Below are 7332 nucleotides of genomic sequence, written 5' to 3' on the forward strand. Positions count from 1 at the left end.
AGAAGACAATCACGACTGCATTTTATTAACAGATTATCTTCTTGTTCCCAGGAATGACTGACAAGAAGCTCCTATTGATAAGGCTAATCTAATTTGATTTACAGATGGGTTCTACTTAAAGGATAAGCAGGGGCATTATAGAGTTGGATATGCAATAACATTCACAGTGAATATAAGTGAAAGCTCTTATTTACCAGAAAAAGTCAGCACAACAAGCTGAATTAATTGCCCTAACCTTAGCTTTTCAACTTGCTAAAGACCAGCTAGCAAATATTTATACTGACAGTTGCAATGCCTTCTGGAGTGGCACACAACTTTGGAATGCTATGGGAACAATGAGGTTTTTAACCTCTTCAGGACAACCTAAAAAACGAAAAACAGATTGCAATTATTAACTGCTATACAACTGCCAAAAAAACAGCAATTATTAAGACACCAGGACATTCCAAATCCGACACTGTGGAAGCTAAAGGAAATCAGCTTGCTGATGCTGCAGCGGGAACAGGCAGCTTTAAATACTCACGCCATAAAGCCTTGAAATTTTCTGTCCACTGCTCTCTGTTAACCCTGCTAATCCAGTAAAAGATGTCATCTATAAGCTCAAGAAATTGCTACTAAAGAAGACAAACAGATACGGTAACAAAAAGGTGGAATTTTGACCCCACCACACAAATATGGTTTGGACCTAATTTTTTAAAAAAGCTGTAAGCGTCTGTTGGAGCACGATTGTCTATCAGCCTTTGCCAAGCATTCTACTAGCATAACTCCTAAAAAGGAAAGAAAGAACTGGGCTATTAAGACTGAGGGACGTGATGGATCCAGAGCAAGTAAGCAAAGACCCTGTTATTGGGGGAACAAATATTTGATCACCTAATGCTGTCTAAAGATTAATGATCAAAAGGGGAAAATGAAAAAGGAAATTATATTTTAAGACAGGTAAAGAAAAGTTAAGCATAAAATTCTCTGTTCTGTCTTCATTTGAGCCTCCTCCCTCCCTAATACATCTGCATCACATATTAACCAGACCTCCTCAAAGATGGGAATGCCTGCTCCACAGCAAAGATCAATTTGTTCCTTTCTTCCGATGCTAGCAATGTGACTTCTTAAAGATTAGCATTCTTTCCAACTCTGTAGGTGGTCATTGTGACTTACTGCTCGATGTGTTTGTGTTTACCTAGACTGTGTATATTTGGTAAACTTTATGTAAAACATCAGTATGTCATTTTGATGAAGGATCCTTGGTTTCAAAAATATAAATGACTGTGTCTTTGCTAACAGTAGGACCAGTTATCAGAGCTTCAGACAGCCTGTCTCCCACATTATGATCCTCAGTTTGACTCAAATAAAATTGCCTTTTTTCTTCTTAACTTGATTGTTAACGGAATTTTCATCAACAATTGTAATTACTATAGCCACTTCGGGGAACTTTTACATGAGACCACTTTCAGGGTTCCCAGAAAAACAGAGAATCCCAGAAACTCTGGAGGCAATAGAATTCATTCTTTCATTTGTGTGCAGAAGCTACTAAAGGACAAAATGATTCCATAAATAGCTTCACTAAAAGAATCTTTATAATGGAAAAAAAAAAACATTAGTAGAAAGCTTTGGCCATCTAAACGGGTAACGTTAACTTAATCCATCTCCCAGCATCACAGTTTTGAATCAGCTAATCTTTTGAGTTTTGTATTACTGCACCTGACACATAGATAAAAATTTAAAATAAAATCTACAATATCTACAAATCTACAATCTGTGTATGTCTATTTGTGTAAATCTGTTACTGTGTATCTAAAGGTTTATGTATATGTAAGTATGTATGTTATGTATGTGTGATATGTTTAAAGATCTCTAATTGGCAAAAGAAAAATAAGTAATTATATAAATTACATCATAAACTCTCAGAATTATAGAAACTAACCCAAAAGGTTTTTCAAGTTCGTATGTCCTGGAATAATCTTTGGTAAATATAGGCTACTTTAAGTTTTTAGGTTTCAATAAAATGCCCATGTCTTCAGAATTGTAAAGATTACTATAAAGCAAACATAAAACTTTATCTACATGAGCTTACTGGTCAAATAAGCTCATGCTATCTCTATCTACCAAAATTTGTCAGCAAGAAAAGTAACCTAAGATGACAGTTAAATGTCTAATATCAAATCCAAACATATACATAATACACAGCAATGTAAGGAGCTATAAGTAACATAAATGTTTATACAAAGTTAAATGATGGATGTTCTTGAATATCTAAATCATTTCCAAATAAGCTAATATACTGAAAATTAATTACTAAATTAATTACTTAAAGGTGTACATAAAACAATACACAATTTTAAAACTTAAGTACCTTCAATGAAGAATGGTAAATGAATGTACAATCCACCATGCTTCAAAATAACCAGAGCCAACCAAACCATTTAGGCCGCCTAAGCAATATTAAACCTACGTTATCTCATAAACATAAGCAACAGTTGAATTTATGTTATTTCTTGAAAATGCCTCTGATAGGAATAAAAGAATGTCATCCTTCGGAAATGGAACAAGGTAATCACTAATAATAAACCGTGCAGTCTGGACACCCCCAAAGTAATTACCAAAATTTCAAAGGTTAAAAAAAGGTCCTTATTTTCACCGTAATCACATCTAGGCAAACGCGTTCTGTGAGAGAAAACCCTCGGGCTCAGAACAACCGCGGAAAGTGCCAACGGGAACAGGGGCTCCGTGCCACCCCAAGGGATACGACTATGAGATAGGCGTGGGAGGGCGGGGCTGTGGCGGTGCCAGGACCCAGTTAGCTCCTGGCCGAATTTAGGGGTTCTGCAGCGGAGAGCTTCGCCACGCCCCGCACTCCGATGGAACTGGAGGGTTAGAAACCGGCGGTTTCGGTGCAGCTTACCGCTTTTGCGAAGGAAACACCCGGGGCTGCTCAAGTAGCTGTGCTGTCGCCGAGAAAGAGTCAACCCGCCTGCGGCCCAGAAACACGACCGGGTTTGGCGCGCTCCTTCGGAAACACTTCCGGATGGACGGGGAAACCGCCCTCCCGGTGCACCAATCAGAGACTCGACCCAGAAAACAGCGTCCCCGGACGCTTAAAAGTACCGGGAAGGAGCGAGCGCCCTCAGGAAGCGGCTACCGCTGCTGCCAGCCGGCGAGCAATCTCCGGCTCCGCAAAACGGGCGGTACTGCCACGGGCAAACGACCAGCTGGGCGAAATAGCGGATATATCAATATTTTTTTTCCCTGCGCTCGCTGTCCAACAAGCAAGTTGCAAGTGCTAAGCGACCAGAACTGCAACGAGAAACTCATGGGGAAAGAAAAGCAAATATTGACAACGAACTCGGAAGTTAGGTCTTACTGCATTTTTATTCCATGTAAGAGGGCAGGTTTTGTAACCCAGAATCTTTTCACGGGGCAAGTGCCCAAAACTCCGGCTGCAATCTCAGAGTTCCTAGGCGCCGAAGATGGACCTGCAGCAGCCGCAGCTCAAGGTGCGCAGGGTGCGTCCAAACCACTCCAAGCAGCCCGAGAGGAGCCGCTCGTGGCTCCACCAAGCGGGGACCGGAGGAGGGCGGCTCTCACAAGGGGGCCCGCTGTCAGGAGTCTCGATGTCCTGCTGTCTGTCGCCGCCGGGTCTGGCCGGCCTGGCCAAGGGAAGCTGCTGGAGCAGGGAGCCGTCGAGTTCCTCGGCCGGGTCCCTCTCTCCTGCGGGGGTCAGCTGGGCTGGGCTTGGTTCCAAGGTGCTCGGGGCTCTGGGACTGAGTCTTGTCTTGGCTCCCGTCTGAGCCTAATTCAGCTCCAGCAGAGAAGAGTGCTGCATACAAAGTAGCTGCATGTGATGAAGAAATGCCAGAATTTCCCATTTGGACTCAGAACTGAGAGACAGTGCTCACGGAGGCAGGGGTCCTGGAATTCTGTTCTTCTCTATTCGTAGCTGGGCATGGGAACCCCAGTGCTTCCCCCTCCCACTCAGACCATGCCTTCCAAAGCCTGGTGCTACGGCCACCAGCCTGTCCAGAGATGAGGACCCCATACTATAATGATAACCTCTGGGATGTATTTTCAAAATAATGCATCCATTCTATTTCTAAGGACTGCATAATTTTGGATTGTGCGGATGCATCATGTTTCTCAGTCCTTTACTGAAAAACACGTGTGTTTTTAAATATAATTTCTTGCTTATACAAGAAACGAAATTTCCAGTCAAAAGAGTATTGATGTTGAAATGTTTAATGCACGTTGCCATATTACGATTCTAAAGATCCTGTCAAATTCATTCCTACCAGCGGTGTTTGGGAGTGACTAGTTCACCAACATTGGTTATAATGAAAAGTTTCACATATTAGCATATATTAGTCTAAATTATATCTCATTGTTTTAATTTGCATTTTTAAAAAATTTAGTGAGCCCAGTCTTATCTCTCTTGTTTGAAAGAGCTTTTTCTATTTATGGAATTTAACCTTTTGTAAAAAATTAAAATTATTCCCCCACTTCTTGGTCTTTTAACTTTTATTAGGGTTTTTTTTTTTTAAGGGGAGAGAGAGCAAAGACTAACATTTGTGTTCATCTTTTTCTTTTTACGCTCTGAATTTACATTCAGTTTTCTTTGGACAACTGGGAACAGAAGCCCAGGGCAAGGACAGCAAGTGGTAAAATGCTAAAAGAATAAGAAAACCATATCATTAACTTTGAACTCCTGAGGTAGGATATGTGCAAAATACTTCACATCCTCAATGGGAAACTATGGCTCAGAGAGTTGCCTCATCTATCTTTACAAAGTTGCAAGAAAGTAAGATGTGAGGAAATAGAATAAAACATCCTTAAATGACTACAGTGTCGCCTGCCAAACACACAGTTGCCAAATTCCCCCTCCATTCACATTTTTTTTCCTTGACCCATAATGTTTTCAGAGTAAAAATGTTACAAAAGGGACTTCCCTGGTGGCGCAGTGGTTAAAAATCTGCCTGCCAATGCAGGGGACACGGGTTCGATCCCTGGTCTGGGAAGGTCCCACATACCGCGGAGCAACTAAGCCCATGTGCTGCAACTACTGAAGCCCATGGGCCTAGAGCCCGTGCTCCGCAACAAGAGAAGCCACCACAATGAGAAGCCCGAGCACCGCAACAAAGAGTAGCCCCCACTTGCCGCAACTAGAGAAAGCCCACGCGCAGCAATGAAGACCCAAAGCAGCCAAAAATAAAATAAATAAAATTTTTAAAATGTTACAGAATACTTAGAGGTTTTCCTTTTTATTTTCCCCCCAAGTGGCCATTAGAAACATGATATTGAGCAACAGAGTAATCCTAATCTTTTGTTAAAGACACATTTTTCCCAAATGGTGCATACATTTACATTTATTACTTGTTTACAATAATGCATTAAACTGACAAATCTACCACTCAAAAAAAAATTATGAATTGACACAGTCTAATTTTCAACAGTTACCACATCAGAGACACATGATACTCGGTTCCTATTGTTCAATTTCTTTCATCACAGCCTGTGGATGAAAAATGTTGCCTACCCTATCAGCAAACAAAGGATGCTGCAGCCGTCAAGCCCTCAGGCACTACAGCCACCCCAGACGGTGAGTCCTGAGGGAATTCAAGATGGGAAAGAACAGGATACTGGCCTTAGATAGCTAAGGTGCATATCAAAGAAATGTTTTCAATGAGCCCAGACTCTTGCATCTTCCATACATAGAAAAGTGCTAAATTCACTAACTTGAAAAATCTGTTTTTTAAAAATTAACAGTAATCTTGTGATGTTCCGACTACCTGGTTTTCGTTGCAAAACTCATATATCCTCTCATATAGGCTCTCTCCTTACTTATATCCTCTCATATAGGCTCTCTCCTTACTTCTCTGGAGCAGTCCCTCAAAGCTATTTGAGAGGCTGCTTCTCCAGCTTGAAGTCCTCAGAAAGTCCACTGAATAAAACATAATTCTCAACTTTTATGTTGTGCATTTTTTTCAGTCTACAAGCTCCATTTACATGCTGTTTTTTTTCTTACCTTCTCCCTGTTCTATACTATTTCCTCTCAACCCTTCTCATTCATATTCTCAAACCTTCCTATACTCTGATCTTAAATTTAAAAATTTTTTCCTGGAATTTTCCTTTCTTTGTGCTAGCTTATTCTTGTTCCTAGGATTCCAAAGTTTAGCAGCCTTCTAGTTTCTCTTTGTCTGCTGTTTCTATTCCACAAGCCTATTCTGTTGAGCCCTCCCATCCCGTGTGAGTAAAACCACAGGCATTGTCCAGTGAATGGTCTCAGCGGAAATCCCAGGGGTCCTAGGAGCTCAGACGGCGGAGGCAGAGGCTCCGCTTCCAGCAGCACTGGGACGGGTGATGGTGGCTCCTTGGGGGCAGGAGCTGAGCTATGAGGCTTGGAAGGGTCCACACCACGAGAGATCTCAGGCTCCAGGGCTCAGCCCCCGGAGCCGGGCGACCCCGCCAGGAGAGGTTCTGAGTTCCGTCATCAACGGGTCTGCGCGGCGTCCGCCTCTCCTGGGGCCGCCTCTTATGGATCCTTACGGGTCGCGGGGGTCGGCCCCAGGCCGTCTCTGCGCCCCGCCACTGGATGCGCTGTGATCTGGGTCTGTGTCGCCGACAGTTGCAATGCACAAGCCCAGAGACCGGAAAACAATTCTCACTGGAGGTCCCAAGAGAGCTGGCTCACCATGGGATAGGATCAGAAGCCGAAACTCCAATCCTCCTGGTTCCCACATCCCAGACCATCTTTTAGGCGTCCCCTCCACGGCCATCCCCCTGGGCAGGGGCCTGCGCTTCAGTCTCTACTCCAGCACTACTAGTATGGAGCTCTGTGTCAGCTGGTCTGAGAGCTACGTGCTGGAATAGAACTTCCCGGTGGTGAGCAGCGGGCCTGGGGTTGCGCAAAAGAGTCGCCAGCGCCGAAGACGCCCCCAGCCTAAAGATCGACAGATTCTGGACCCCGCCCGAGCCACCTCTCTTGGGATCACCTGGATTTAAATTGCAAACTGCTTTCCAGTCTCTGCGAGCCTCTGCTTTAGGGTTCTGAAACCAGACCATCCCCAGGCGGGGCGCAGAGCCGCCAGCCCAGGACGGGATGCCCGCGACCCACCAGGAGCCAGAGGAGCCCCCGGGAGAGGTGGCCGCCGATGATGAGGAGCTCCGCAGCCACGGCCAGGCAGCCTCCCTCAGCAGGTGACGCTGCTTCCTAGGATGAACGAGTGGAGCCCTGGCACCCTGACGGCGGGGACCCCTCGGAGCATCGCCCTGCTCCTGCCCCGGGAGCCACCACCGCACGTCCCAGTGCTGGTGGCAGCGGATCCGACGAGCTGAGACCTGTAAGCT

The sequence above is a fragment of the Balaenoptera borealis genome (genome assembly GCF_965194805.1).
Source record: "Balaenoptera borealis genome assembly, chromosome: 2".
NCBI lineage: Eukaryota > Metazoa > Chordata > Mammalia > Artiodactyla > Balaenopteridae > Balaenoptera > Balaenoptera borealis.